Source organism: Dermacentor silvarum, chromosome 9, assembly GCF_013339745.2.
Source record: "Dermacentor silvarum isolate Dsil-2018 chromosome 9, BIME_Dsil_1.4, whole genome shotgun sequence".
Classification (NCBI taxonomy): domain Eukaryota; kingdom Metazoa; phylum Arthropoda; class Arachnida; order Ixodida; family Ixodidae; genus Dermacentor; species Dermacentor silvarum.
This window is the reverse complement of record NC_051162.1, coordinates 27,029,059-27,045,110: the sequence shown is the minus strand read 5'-3', so window position 1 is coordinate 27,045,110 and position 16,052 is coordinate 27,029,059. Positions and strand designations below refer to the sequence as shown.

Here is a 16,052-nt window from a genome sequence, read left to right as displayed (position 1 = left end):
AATGACGGCCCACGCACCTTATGTTGGTGTCTACGTCATGTGCTGTTGGTGCAAGCGCAAGCATGTGAGAGAAATCCCATGATATCAGCGTGATACCCGCCGGCTTCCCACGCGCCCTGCGCTTCAGGTCACGTGATAGAGCCCCTAGTGCCCCACGGTCAGGCTATTGGAGGAGAACGTGCATCTTCTGCTTTTACCCAGCCGTGGCTGCCCGCGGGCTAGTGCGCATACATGGTCCACGCGTCATATAGTGAAGCTCAACTGCGGCGAGTGCAGGGGCGGAGAGCGAGCATGTAAGGCCTTGCCGAAATATCGGCTGGATTCTTGAGTGCCTTCTCGCGCGCGCATGCTGTTGGGCGACGCTTAAGTTTTGCAGCAGCTATGCAGTACAAATGGTGAAGCTAGCAGCCACACGAAGCCTTCGCCTTGAGACAAGCATGCTCGTCGCCATCTGCTGGCGTTTCTTAAGACTCCACCCTTCTGACCGCGAGCCCTCGCGGTCATCGAGGGAGGTCTGTGTGTGCGCGGGAAACCATGCTTGTTTAGTTAGAAAGCAAATGTAAGCCATTTATGTGACCTAAGCAGCTCCAAACCCTACTTTATGCAATTGTCTGGTATTTCACAATCGCTATCACTGTTTCACTTTTCAGGCGGAACTGCGATAGTTTTGTTCATGACGCAAGACGCGCAGTTGCATTTTAGGATGTTGCAGACACCGACATTGAGGGGTACACTTACGAAGAGGGAAATTTGGCTGTTCGTAGCGAGAATTCCCCAACATCCGGTCACCTTCCGTTTGTGCACAGTGATGGCAAAGGGAGCAACGAGAAAAAAAACATACAGCGGTACGAACTATCTAGAGACGATTGATTACGAGAAGTTGGAACGGCGTATTTAGCCATTGAATTAAACAGCTACAATTGGATCAAGACTTTAGCGCATCGAGAGTGTTTGACTACAAGCGCGCAAAGCAGGCCCAGCGTACGGAGGTGCAAATCTTGAAAGCTCACGTAAATGAAAGCTCACATAATTATGTAATAGCGGTGTACTTCGTAAATGAGTACCGTAGCAAGAATTTCAGCTACTCACTGCGACAGAACGGATATCTGGAATGAAACAAATGTCAGTGGCAAGACGCCAGTCGATGATTCTACGCTATCGGCGCACCTCTCGCATTATGTGCATCAGAACTGCATTTATCGGGAGGGAAAAGCAAGCAAGATATAGGAGAGACACGGCTATTGTTCTGAGTTGAGTACATGCATAGGCAGGAACAAAAGAGGAGGAAACGAACCTTAGCGTTTTGAACTGCTGTTGTAGTGGTGAAAATGTAGCTGATTTAATTTTTACAGGTGTGACTGCAGAGTGTTTAATCCTTCGGAACAATATTGGTGAGGTCCGGAATGGCCAGTTTCGTAAAGAGAAAAGTGACAGAAACAGACGAAGGCCGAAGTCAGCAATATTGAAGAACATTACGAAACAGCGCATGCTCATCCATTGCGGCAGTCATTGACAAAAATTAGTGAGGCCCATGCATGAGATTACTCAAAGTTACTGCACGGGTACTAAGGCATATTTGAAGTATACGATAAAAGAACCCAATCTGTGGAGTACCTAAGTTCCTTGGTTCTCAAAGAAAAAAAAAAGAAAAAGACAGACAAGATAGTATTTAAGGTATAATACCGACCCATAAGAGAAAATAAAATAGAGCACATGCGCGTTGATAAGAAGACCTCAAGGATGTTTCTTCCCGGTAGTGAATTTTTAAAGGCAAAGCACAATCGCCTGCTTAAAAGCTAACCATCTTATAACGTACGATAGCCAAATGATCTTCCTGAACGGATTGCCTTGTACACTGAGTGCCTTGCTGGGAGCAGGCTATATTTAGCAACTCACATTGCAAGGCGAAGTAAGCATCCCATTATCGCGACATCGAAAAAAGTACAAATTCATAAATGAAGGGCAGCTGATCAGAAACATGATTCACGGCTGTAGCTGTGTAAAGTGACAAACATTGGAAGGCAGACCTCTGCTGTGAGGAAGAGCCCAACTTTGTGCTGACGGAATCAACACGCAAACTATGCTGTCGGTGTAGATTGCGCTGGTACAGTGTTGGTAAGAAACACCGAGTAAAGGTAGTGCGAAGCGGTCTGCAGCACAGTTCGCATGGCCCATGACACAAGCAATACATATCAATGTTGCGAACAATAAGACTAGCGAATCGTTCTTACAGGTATTTGGAAGACTTGCATTATATGCAGTCGCAATGCAAGGAAGTTCAAGGAGGCTAAAAATAAAGGGCCACAGATGCGGCAGGTGTCGCGAAAAGAACTGACATGATTTGCAGACCCATAAAAAAATGAAAAGAAGGCGCTACAGTTTATTTTATTGGCGCATATGCTTCAGTTGGTTGTACTGCTGCGCTCAGGCTCATTTTATTGAGATAACTTGGCGAATGCTGAAAAAGCGTTTATTAGACACTGACGTGGAAATGTACCGATAACCATCAGCTGTCGAGTAAAGACTCAGACATCATGCACTCGTCAGGAATGTTATGTCTTGTTTTGTTTTTGTTGTTTATCTGAAGAAGGATGTTACAGCGCCGTGTCCAAGAAGCAACGCACGTTGTTTAGTCGCTGCCTTTCATTAAAGGTAAAGGACGGTTACCTTTAGTTCAGTTAGCATTAGCTCAGTAGATATATTACAGTAGTGCGAATCCCGTACAGTAGTCAACCATGCAGCGCTCGTCCCACTGTACGGGATGATAACTTTTAACAGCTTTAACTGCGGTATTCACAAGTACATCTCAAGCACACCAGTTAAGGTTACTTTCAAAAGTACAAATAAGTGCAAGTAATCAAAAGGTAGACGATGGTTTTGCAAACACCTAATTCGCGAACTTTTTTGGAGAAGCATATTGTGCGCTTTCGATGACAGGCCACACGCTTGGTACGAGTGTATCTAGCATACTTCGAACACACGTAGAAGGCTGGAATTGAAAACGAATGTGTGCGGCTCACTGTTTGCAAGCACACTTTAGTGAAAAAGCGGCATAATTACACCGTTCGGAGCCTTTACAGCGTTTCTCAATGTCGTCTGGCCAGAAGCACAAGCAGCTGGTCTTGGACGACAATGCAACTGTCGCTAAGGTACTTGTGTCGACGTCGCGTTTTCATTTGGTATTATGGATGGGAGTTTCAATGCGTACTGACAATGCGAAGGCTGACCCGGCTCGGTACTTGAATGTCTACGTGGTCTGTTGCGGAGAATCAGGTCTCATTTACCATTCTTGGTGACGCCATCGCCTTTCAATGGGGCGAAATGCAATATACGCTCATGTTCAACGCTTTCAGCGCTCGTGTTCAGTCATTTTGACGACCCGGGTCGTCAAAATTACTCATGAACTCCCCATTACGGCGTCCCTGTTAACCGAATGCAGAGTTTCGGAACGCTGAGTACCACAATTTATTAATAATGACCGAACGGCTCATTCTGCCACTCTTCCTAATCTTGCGTTGTGTGAGCGCTATCTTGGTTCGCGTTTCGAGCGAATGAAAGAAACAGTGCTCGAGCGTCGTTTTCGCATGCGCCATGATAGACAAATCCGCAGGCTTTATTCTATATTTAAGTTTGTTACCGTATCGGCAGGAATAAATAAGAGCACAGGTACACTGAACTGCCTATCAGTTTCAGCGTCTACAAAGCTGCCAGTTTCTGTAAATTTACAAGGATTTGTTGTTCATGTTACAATTTACCCATCCTTGCTGTATACATACCATACTTTGCCGTGCACTTGATAACTTCTGCCACGCCTGCTTGTTTGAGCCACAATTTTCTTATTCATATCAGTGTAGATGTCTGGTGGCTTTAAGACATATCCGGTCCGTTTACGTGTTACAGACAACGCTTGTGTGCTGTTATTTATAAACATTGTATGCTATCAAGAATGCACTCCTGCGTGGAATGGTGGTCCCCGGTTCTCGCACAACGCAGCGCCAACATTCTGATCAGATTGGCGCAGAGGACAGGAAATGCAACATAGCAAATCGTTTTGTGCACTACTGTATAATATATATATATATATATATATATATATATATATATATATATATATATTACAATTTATTAAAACATAATGGTAAAGAGTTAACAAAACGATATATTTTGCGTTTGTGGTCCTCGGTCCAACTGGCTCAGAGCGCTGTTGCTGCCTTAACCGTTAACCTCGGGCAATAATCTATTGAACACGCACTGCCAGCTTACTTTACTCACACCGCAAAGCTCATCCACCGCGCATAAAACTTGCGCATTGCATGGATGTATCACAAGGAAACTACGTTCATCAACCAGTATGTCAAAATTGATGCGAGCTGGTGAGATAAATTTTAATGACAGGTGGATCGGTTAACAGCGCAAAAGGCTTGGCTTAATGTTAGTGATGTATACATAACAAGACTCAAACGACGAAAGAAAACTTTAAAAATACACGAACGCGTCCACTTGCACCCAAGGTCTGCAAGGCTCATCAGTGAGTATCATGAAACGAACAAAGTTTTGTGAGTGAAACTTTGTTGCGCCGTTAATAAAAAATGTTATCCATCTGTATGGTGCTGCCAAAAACAAAAATATAGGTACTATATTTATTTACGTATCATGAAGCTCCACTCTCCACTTTATTCCTTTCATTAAAAATGAAGTGCAACAAGTGGGGAGATTTGAACCTCGGCCTTCAGCGCATCAGCCCTGTGCTCTAACCATTGGGCTTCAACGATACTTCTATTTTTCTTGCACATACGCTTCTCTCGGGCAAACACTAACTAGCTGTTTAAGATGACCGCTGCGTGTTGATGATAATTATGATTTCCATACTACGGCACATACTCACAGCGGGAGACTGGCGAAGAAGTAGCCGGTAGATATAAAATAAGTAAGAAAAAATGAAAAGAAAATACAAGCCGAATAATATGTGTCTGATTTCGTAGGAGGGGTACGCGAGAGCACATTTATGCGCTCGTCAGTTTGCTTTACGCCAAAGACAACAGAAGTGAATGGGCAAATTTGCCGCATTTCATTAAGCGCTTGAGGATAAGTGCGCTTCACATAGATTCTAACATGGGCGTCGGATGTGCATAGATGTCCTCGTCTAGGGCCGCTCGCCAAGTTTTGTGCTGGATGCCTCTGGTCTCCCGGATGCAGTGCCTTCAGCAGCTCTCTTTTCTGACCACTTTATTTCCCTCGTCACCCACTGCCGTTATCTCACGAGTAATAACACCGGCATCTTCCAGAGGGCCCTTAAGTTGCACTACGAGTCGACTCGCCGCTCCGTGACTCTTTGTCCTGGAGGCAAGGTTCTGTTCTTCACACCCGTGCTCCCTCCCAGCATGTGTGACAAGTGACTCAATCGTTTTATTGGACAGTACCAAGTTATTATGGAGACGCCCCGTGGTAATTGTCGCGTCTCATCTGTTCGTGCTACTTCTGACAGTAGTTGCCGCAGGACAAAGATAGTGCATGCCTCTCGTTTGTAACCACACATTCTGCGCATTTCATAGCACTCACACGTGGCCAGGCAGCCACTTTCGCCGCGAGGGGAAGTGTATTTAATGCGGCTGGGACGTCCATTTTTCTCATCTGTACATATCATCAGCAAGCATAACGTCTTCTGCGTCGTATATACCTCGAGCTGGCCGAGAATAAACCGCTTGCGCGTACGATATCTATATAATATACCTATATATATATATATATATATATATATATATATATATATATATATATATAGTCATATCGTAAGAAGCCAACAAACACACCAAGGACAGCATAGGGGAAGTTAATTGTGCTTAGTAGTTGAATTAAAGAAATTATATAATAATGAAAATGAAAGTGAATAAAAAAACAACTGGCCGCAGGTGGGGCACGAAACCACGTCTTCGCATTAGGCGTGCCATGCTCTCACCAATTCAGCTACCGCAGCACCGTTCTCCCATCCACTTTCTAGGGTATTTATGTTTATCCACTAGACCTGCACCTGGAAATTAGGTAGAACTAGAACTAAACCGGGAACTACTAGAACAAAGTTACTAGAACTAAACACAGACCTCCAGCCTGTGAGGGTGGACGCCGCAATGCGCTACAGCAGGAAGAAGCCGCGAATGATGTTATCGTAAATTCTGGCCAAATGGCCCTTCAGTGGCATATATTGTGCTAAACTCTATCCATAGTCAATAAAACACGAAGACAGTCACTCAAGCACATGTGAAATTAGATTTATTTCACTACGATATACATGCATTTCAGTACAGTGACCTCCAGCGTTCGCACTGGCTAGCGCGGAATCCCTGCGTCTCGTTGAAGTGTCCTTGACTGATGAGAATCACTTTTGGTGTGGAAAAGGTGAACTGTGGCCATTTCTGCGCCTTAGGTAGCTCAGGAATGCTGTATCAAAATAGGAAATGCATCATGTTACTTCCGTGAACGTTCGTGAGAGAAATAAAGGTGATTTGGCTAGTAGGATTTGTGTAACCAAATGCTTGCAAACATACTCATCGCGAGCGGCAATGTATGCGCGAGATTACGAAAAAATGTCACAGTTTCGCCCTAAGGGCGAAGCAATGAATGCGATAGCAACACAGCAATGTCATACGAAGTAAGGTGAGCGGCTTTGGTAGCAATATGAATTGTAGTAAACATGAGCTTATTAAGTAAGCAGGTGTGCTGCGGCGTAAGTAGACCGACATGAAAAGAGACTCGATTACCACGAGAAGGCGCGTGTGAAACGGTGGTGTTGATGAGAAGCGCTTCCCGTGGGCAGCGCGTGCGAAGGGACACACCTGTAGCTCTGCACTGCCGATCCGGGCAGCATTGCATGTGTAGCGTGCGTTGGAAAATGTGGCCCGACTATTACTAACTAAATGAACAAGCGTGGTGTGAGCGCGCACAAACAAACATGAATAGATCACACTGAATGACTGCAGACAACGACTGTGAAAATGCTGGCAGCAAGCGCATACGCCGCAGCGGCGAAGGTACGTGCGGTCTATCGCTTCAACGGAAACTGAGCGGCGAATGCACGGCGCATAAATGTCAGAGCCGTAGGGAGATAAGAGACGGTGCGGGCGAGCGACGAGCGCGGTTGTTGGAAGAGTAGAAGTGCCCCCCCCCCCCCCCCCCACGCTCCCTCCGGCGCTGGCTTCCCGCTTCCTTGCTTGCGCGTGGGAAAGAAAAGGAGCGGCAAGCCCTAGCGTGCAACGGCCGACTGGCCTTAACACTGTTGCGATAGGCTGTACATATGTTTCTTCAAGGTAGTACTGTCGTTCTGGACCCTTTAACAATTTTGTTGGATCCGAAAAGTGTAAGAATGCAATGTACTAAAAAACACTGCAATAAACTTCCAACTTCAACTTAAAACTTTAATATCGCTGCTTCACAATGAACATGCATCGTACAATGATGATACTGTATAATACAATGATGGGAGCCCTGGCGTTCGTGGCCCAATGGTCCTTGTTGATTTCATGGCGATAACACTTACCAATAACAATGATCACGTTGTTGCCGCCTTCCGCTGTGAAAAACGCTTTGGTACGGGCAGCGATTATTAAAGCGCCGCGCCACTAGTTGGGATACAAATTCTGTTGAGAGGTGCAGCGCTCGACGCGTATAGTAAATACCGACGACGGGATTTAAAAAAGGCTTGTGCATGGAAATTCGAGCTCGACGAAACCACTCTCAGAAATGGGTTAAAGAGGATGATCGTACCAGTGATAGCGTTAAAGATAATAAGAATGAGTTATCTTAACACATTCTCTCATTACCTAAGCGCCCTTCCGTTTGTCTGATTAGCTGGGCCATGACGATATAGACCCTAGAGGCTTGCGGAGGAATTTCAGTGTATTCTTAACGTCCTTTCTTATAACGTTTGAATTAAGGAGGAAGAAACAAAAAAAAACAAGTGTTTTGGCATCTATAACATGCGTATGGTTGTGGATTTGACAATTCTTAGGAAATAGGGTGAATGAGGTATTCTAGCGCCGAAATGGCAATGAGTACTCTCTTGACGATCATGGTGCGCAGATTTTTCAGTCTCACACATAGCTTGCTGTTTTACCACCCGATAGATTACAAGATCTGTGTATTTCTGGAAGCGGCTTTAGAGGGAGCTTCTCGGTATTAGTATTTTTAATATAGTAGCGTCTACCGCCTGTGCTCAGCCAATCTACCGTTAACCGGAACGCAAGTTGAACTATTCCATATGGGCAGGAGTAGCTCAGGTCGTTTATTAACAAAAAGCGTGAGAAGAAAAATGCGTTCATATGGAAAGTAAGCAATATACTTAGCTTCATTAGGCGGGAAATTCAGCTCCTCAACAAGGAATTGTAATGTACTTCTCCTTGGCTACTTAATGTTGAAGAAAATACCAATATGGCCAGCCTCGACAGGGTTAAAATTATAGCAGACAACAAAGTGTCTTGTTTCACGCAGCAGATATATTTATTATGCTGTCTTTATTGGTACAATTAAACCACTGTAAAAAACTACATTCCCATTCAAGCGTGTATTCTGCAAGCAAGCCTAAATTCATTTCACAATGATCTGCTAGTGCTGTAAGTAGGGTTACTGGAGTGTCGAACAGGAGAACTTCAGGACAACATGGTTCTAGTTAGTGCATTTCACGACCAAGACATAGATCGAATTTTCTAATACAAAATGAAACTTGTGGAACAAGATTCATAATTAGGTTCTGTTTAATGCACTATTGAAATAGAAAAAAAAAGAATTTACGTACCCATTCTCGCTGAAACTTGCCAGGATCCGAATAAACGCCTCACTCATGCGGCCATCCAGAGAATCGGAGTCTTCGGCGTAGGGATCACCGAACACAAATTGTATATCCGAGGCGTGCGGGACTCCCATCCATTCTGGGAGCGACAACTTGGACGACTTATGGGCGAACACATAGGCAAACACCTTATTGTTCCTTTCGCTGTGCTTCTCTGCAAAGAACCGCAGCGGGCAATTGAACAGTCTGTCAGATACGTAGTCAATATACTGCCGCCTGAGCGCGTTGTTGTCGCCTTGGGATACCTCATCTGTGTACCGCTTTAGCACGTCTGGTAAGTCTGCCTTTAGAAACCCTAATAGTCCGGCACGAAGAGAATCAGTGAGTTTTCCTGTTGCTGTGGCGTTAAGATCTTCAAGCAAGAGTTCTGGTTTCGGAGGAAAGAGAAGAAACAGAGCAGCTTCGTCGGAGGTTACGCCGGCTACTACATCGACCGATGAGAAGAATCCGCGGTTCATGGCCACCAGAGGATGCCGGGGCAGGAACTCGTTATGGTAGGTGAGGCCGAACGGAGCGACCTTTGGCGCCTTGTCCGCAAGAGAAACCTTCAAGAGTTCATCCGCTGACTTGTTTCGCATGCAGTTTACAATCACTTCGGGATTGGACGTCATACTGATGGTTCCTTCTCTGGAGCAGCCAACAGCATTTGCAACTGCGTCACCCTTTGCCATGCTCTCTTCCACACTGTCCCAAAGGTCAAAGCTGTACATTGTGCCACTCAGCAGCACGGCTCTCCTGAAAAGGCCGTTGCTCATCGGGGACAGGATGTGCGCATGCGTGCTGACTGAGCCTGCACTCTCACCAAACAAGGTGACTCGCTTTGAATCTCCTCCAAAAGATTTGATATTGCGCTGCACCCATTTTAGGGCCATGTTCTGATCCATGAAACCAACGTTACCAGGTGCCTCGGGAGAGTTCGCGTTCATGAAGCCTAGTATGCCAAGTCGGTAGTTCATTGAGACAACAAGCATGTCAGTGAGCGCTGCGAGCACTGCTCCAGTGTAATTCGCTTCATTAGCGCTGCCGAAAGTGAGGCCTCCTCCATGGTCCAGACTAGGACGGGTCGGCTAGGCGAAGGTTTCGAGGCGCTTTCTGGGACCCAGACGTTGAGATGCAGGCAATCCTCTGTGAGAGTAACGCCGTCGAGTGTGAACCCAGGCACTGCCACCTGCGTTAGGAAAGGCCATGGGACGTCAAGCTGTACTGTGGTGCATGCTGACTCTTGAAGTGGGTACACATGATATGAAGGCAGCGGTACTTGATTTGTACACTCCAACATCTGTGGAGTTTTTATTTTCTATTTTGTCAAGTTCCGTTTTTTTAAATACCAACATACCCCTCCATCCATTGTAACGTCGTTGAGTGCCGTGATGACTCTACAAAAGCATTATCGGCTAAATCTGATATTATTATGATCATCCAGGACATGTGGACACCAACTGAGGACGACTGCCTATTGTACCGAATACCCTAATCTTGCGTCCACTAGCTCCATCTCATTCGCACAAGCTTCCTGGTGTAGTCATCATTATCACAACCACAACCAGCCTATTTATGTCCAGTACAGGATGAAGGCCTCTCCCAACGATTTCCAATGATCCCTGTCGTGCGCCAGCTGATTTCATCGCATAGGTTAAAGTATAGGTTTAAAAATATGCCAGTTCTTGGGACTATAAATTTCATGATATAATAACGCATTCTAATTCCTCATAACCTGAACTATTTGTCCGAAATAGTTTCACATTCTATCAGAAAGGTATATGCAGGCTGCCATTTCTTCTCCTCTCTTTACTATTTAAGTTTATCGTTGTGGGCGGCGTTATTGTGCCCACCAAAAAGCAGAGAACAAATGCGTTTACGTAGGCACCGTATAGCGTCCAGGTTTGTTGCAAGGGCGCCAGCCTGGTAAGGACCCATGCACGTCACTACGCTGTGTCGGCCTAATTGACACCTCACGACCTGTATGTTAAACCAGGATGCAATGTGACCGCACTAACATTTTCACCACAATTTTGTACAAGTGAGTAATATTCATAGGTGTGTCTACCTTTATTTAAAGGTAGACACACCTATGAGCCCCAACGAAAATTTCCTACGCAATTTTTTTCCTCTAATTTGTACAGTGATGTCGGGCCTGGCTTGGCAGTCAAAAAATATCACGTGAATAAACTTGTAAGAACTGCAGAAACCATGTCCCATTGGGTTTTACGCCGCACAGCGAAGTTTCAGGACATGCGGAATTCTGACCAGTTGGAGCATATTAACGTGCAGAATGTTCTCAGTACATGGGTAGTCTACAGTTCCGCATCTATTATTATATGGTTGCCGGAAAACATGAATAGAATAGATGGCCTCGTAATGAGCAAGAGCTCACCATATGCAATGAGCCACTGCAGCACATGGTTCGGAAACCGGTGTGATATGTGGTTTACGGACCCACTGCACTGGGAGCATGTCTGTCTACCACATACAGACTCCGGCTTCCAAAGCAGACAATGGAATGCGAGAAGTAACGTCCCGACTAACTGTCACAATGGCTGATTTATAATAGTGTACAAGTTTTATGTGTGGTTCAGTCCGGTTATATTGAACAGGCTTACGCGTCAAAAATAGTTGGATACTATATTAAATAATTCAATACGCCTCAACTCGCCTATAAGAAACTTTAACAAACTTTTCTGTTTTTGAATGCGTTTGTTATATAGAAATATTTGCCTCCAGTCGAGATAAGAAGAAAGGAAAGAATACCTTAAATAAAAACAAAACTACACCAAGTTTGCAGTAATTTTTGCCTGTTTATCAGTGCCACTAACAACGCTATTCTCGGTGCACAAGATTATGCGGATCTGCTCCCGCCCACTTTCCTCGATGACGGCACCGCACCGGCGCCGCACCTCCATCGCATAAAGCGCGCCCCGAAGCATCGGGCTAGGCGGGTCTTCCTACTCAAGGCCTTGCCGGAACTCGAGGCAGCGGATGCTTCGAGTTTGATACATTGAACGTCCACTTCGTTATGAGTCAGTTATATTACTTTAGTGTTTTAAATGTAGAGAATAATCGGCATTTTATGGTTTGTTATATTTGGGTTTGACTGTAGATACGACTGCATGTCCCCGCACCTGAGGGCAAGCCGTGGACCTTGCAGTGACGTCAAGGGTGCCATCCCAGGCACTCTTGGGCTGCGGAGGCAGGAATCGCAGGTTGCCAACGGGTGGTTCGGCGAACGGAATGCCGCGGTACTCCTCCACAGACTTTCCAAGGGCGTGCACCAATTTCCCACGAACTGTACCCTCTGTTGTCTCCCTCTCGACGTGCATGTCTTGAGCCATGGCACTCAGCACGCCAGCGAGCAGCAGGGGAATGAGCACAGTTGTTACCGACGCCATCGCTCCCGGCTGTCCTTCACCGAGGCTGGAAGGATAACTTTCAATCAAGCATTCAGAGATTCCACACATCATTGAGTATTGACGTCTTGCATTGACGCCATCCTATCCGCTTTGTTGGAGGACGAACACTGTGAAATGCTGCGTCTGTTGGCGGCTCACGCCATTGCTCAGTCATGGTTCTGGCATGCACGTTAGCAGCGTTTCGACCGCGTCTTTATGACATTGTAACACGTTGCCCAAGTCAACATGACAGGCTGACGCCATTCTAACAGCCACGTCCTAGCATCCTATCAACTTTAATCTTGGTTAGTCTTTACGGTGATTTTTCAGTGATGATCGCATGCGCAAAAACGGGCAGGTGTCTGCCATTGACGTATATACCCGCATCTATTACTTAAATAAATGGGAGCGAAAGGCGGATCGGGCTATAATGCCCCGACTAGAGGAGCACCTGTTGGTATCTCACCATAAAAATCAGCCACGCGCTGTACTTTGAGTCAGTCGACGGAAAATTCAAATTCTGCAGCACCTGCTAGTTCGTGGGCATTAAACGGTGCCAGGAGGGCGTTAAGAACCACTGCGCGTACTGTGATGGAACTACCAGACAACGTTACCAAACTTCTCTGTCGTATAAGCGGTACTGGTAATCATTTATATATGCATTTTTATTACCTTTATGCCCATTCTAAGGCATAAATTAAGACAAGTCATTGCGTTGTATGAGGCATCGTCATCATCATCATCAGCCTATATTTATGTCCACTGCAGGACGAAGGCCTCTCCTTGTGATCTCCAAGTACCCCTGTATGCGCTAGCGTATTCCAACTTGCGTCTGCAAATTTCCTAACTTCATCATCCCACCTGGTTTTCTGCCGTCCTCGACTGCGCTTCCCTTCTCTTGGTATCCATTCTGTAACCCTAATCGTCCACCGGTTATCCATCATACGCATTACATGGCCTGCCCAGCTCCATTTCTTCCGACTAATGTCAACTAGAATATCGGCTATCCCCGTTTGTTCTCTGATCCGCACCGCTCTCTTCCAGTCTCTTAACATTACTCCTAAGATTTTTCGTTCCATCGCCCTTTGTGCGGTCCTTAACTTGTTCTCGAGCTTCTTTGTTAACCTCCAAGTTTCTGCCTCAGATGTTAGCACTAGTAGAATGCAATTATTGTACGCTTTTCTTTTCAACGACAGTTGTAAGCTCCCAGTTAAGATTTGGCAATGCCTGCCGTATGCACTCTAACCCAATTTTAATCTTGTGTGAATTTCTTTCCTATAATCAGGGTCCCCTGTGAGTAATTACCAACTCAGTTAACACGCACGGTGTCACACGCGCACAGATAAACATCAACATGTCTCACTCCATGATCGAGGAACTAACTAGCTGTCGAAACGCTGGAGTGAAGGAGCGTGGCAGCAGCCACGCTACGAGCCAATTTCACTTCGTGCTGCCTCAAGCGTCAACGCGAAATAAGCGTCGAAAGCAAGGCGCATACAAAGCTACCAGAACTCGGCACTTTGTCCACATCGCATATCGCTTTCAAGATAGGGCGGCCACGCTGCCGCGCCGTACGCAGCAGCCGCTGGAGCAGAAAAAGGAAATTACTTTTTCCCAACCGCCACCACTATGATTCGAGCACATGTCAAGGCAGCGAAGTGCGTTCCAGAGTTGCGTGCGAAGACCACTAAGCTACAGCGCAATTTTTCTTCATTACTTGGAAAACAAATGTGAAAATACATTGTAAAGCGAACATCGCTACACAGTCCAAACGCGAGCAAACGCACACATTTGGCCAGCGAGTGCACCCAGTGAGGCGGAGGTTCCTGCGCAGCATACACACTTCTCACATAAGCTGCACTATCACGGTAGTAGAATCTTGTAGATCACAGGCTTTCGGCCTTGCGATCACACAGTCTAGGTCTCCATATGCTGTATAAACCCATTACTATGAACATGTCATAGGGAGGACCGTCAGTATTCTTCAACGATAGATGTTTAATTGAGGTTGGTGTGCGGTCAATATCCTTTCTGAGCATACGTTGGAGAATGTCACAAAAAATGTAGCATCTCTACAATCCATGAAACAGTCATCTATGGTCTTGGCACATGGACAGAGTCGACAGTTACTGGATAACAGCACAAAGGAGTCCCTCGAGTTTAACGAAGTTTTTATAGGAAGTGTTTCCGAATGCAATTTCAAGAAAACATTTTTTTAACTCCAAGAGGTATATACATTTTACAAATCCGCCCCAGCACATCCTGATAGGACCCAGCTAAATAAGTTGCACTATACAAAATTGACTCCGCTATAGCAGCAGAAATAGCTTTTCGACTCGCAGTGAATATGTACTCAAGGCTGAATCTAACTTTTAGGAAATGAAATGAGTCAGCGAGCTCCTTGAGAAATCCCCAAGAAGCATGTGGGACATCTTCCGCATCTGATGACGCTACTACAATAGGAAGATAATGAACTAATCGGAGCTGTAACATTTCGCTCAAAAGCGGTGGTCACTGTATCGAAAGAATAGCAGGCGAGAAACAGTTTGCGTGCCGAAGAGATGCATTAACCCTAGGCCCCCACTCTCAAGAGGAGGAACGGTTTATTGTGCCACATCGATTCATCACTTCAGCTCCAAGTGTATGTTGCAAATAAGCTATGCAGTGCCTGAACGCGAACTCGTGAGAAGTGCAGTGCTTGCAACGCATACATGAGACGGGAAACTAAGAACACATTGCACACTTCGGCAAGGCTGAACATTGAGAAATTCCGCCATCGCCATGAATTCATTTCACGTTGCATTTTTCAAACTTCTCCCGACGAATGAGTATGGCTGTTTCAATACTGTGGGAGACGTACTCCCTTTAAGCGCTGATATTTGTTCTATTGAATGCCTGCATAGTGTGAGGGCATTGTGCACCACAGGCTAAACCAAAACCCGGAACTTTTTTCACAGTTCAGGCTAGCATCAGAAGCCCCGCAAAAATATTCCGTGAGTGCAAGAGCAGTCGTTAGGTTATTTTTATGAGTAAAAAATTCACGCAGAAACTCCTCTGGGAGTTGTCTAAGTATGCGTAAGCATGGTGCCACTCGTTCAAGTCCACGCAGCCCCGTGTAATTATCAGTGTTATGACACTTGATCCGGCCAGTACAAACGACCGCTCGGCGGCGACACGAACTAGTGCGGATGGCAGCGCAAGGTGCATTGATAACGCTAGCAAAGTACTGCAGGTGGCGGCGCCATGTGGGCTAATGAGCTTCCGATCATCATAAGCCGTTATCGCTCTCTAGCGCCTTGTCCATCCATGTCGGACCATTGTTACAGTGTACTAGTACACTGTACCATTATGAAGCGTGATCAAAGGACACTGGCGGTGGCACGGACCGATCAAACGTACTCTGGCACGGCCACCTGGAGCGTATCTTCAAAGCGATCCGCGAAGCGTGCAGAGTGTCGACTGCTGATAGCTCCGCGCGCTGTGTTTTCCCCGCTCCGCGTTGAAGAGAGACGCGCGGGCCCATATCTTGAAAGCGATCGTCTCACGGGAAGGATGTACGGACTGACATACAGTTTTTCTGGTTGGGTAAGCATAGAAATGCTTACGCATTTAAATAAGTAGGCCATGTCGTCTGTATATGAAAGAAGCAGAATCTCATTCGACGGCAATTTGAACCCCTGATGTTTTTTTTTTTTAGAATGCGCATACAAAGTATTTTATTCATTTATTATTGCGATAGCAATTATATGGACACTTCCACCGGATTTCTGCCGTCGGCGTCGCCATCGCCATGAGGTTCCGTATAGATAAAATCTTCGCCGCGCGCC

The 16,052-nt window shown here is 45.8% G+C and overlaps 1 protein-coding gene and 1 pseudogene across 3 annotated transcripts in view; both read right to left on the bottom strand.

Moving 5' to 3' along the window:
* LOC119465174 (acetylcholinesterase) overlaps positions 1-16,052 on the bottom strand; it is a 35,651-nt gene that overhangs the window by 17,805 nt on the left and 1,794 nt on the right. The window contains exon 1 of one of the 3 annotated variants that reach the window (XM_037725971.2): positions 2,028-2,135. The exons of 1 other annotated variant lie outside the window; for it this stretch is intronic. The gene's annotated coding sequence lies outside the window, so the exon portion shown is untranslated. Of the gene's footprint in view, positions 1-1,089; positions 1,165-2,027; positions 2,136-16,052 lie in introns of those variants that run through there. One more of the 3 variants, XM_049655572.1, reaches the window with a different exon arrangement.
* The window catches only part of LOC119465173 (acetylcholinesterase-like), a 32,564-nt pseudogene continuing 22,762 nt past the window's right edge, over positions 6,251-16,052 (bottom strand).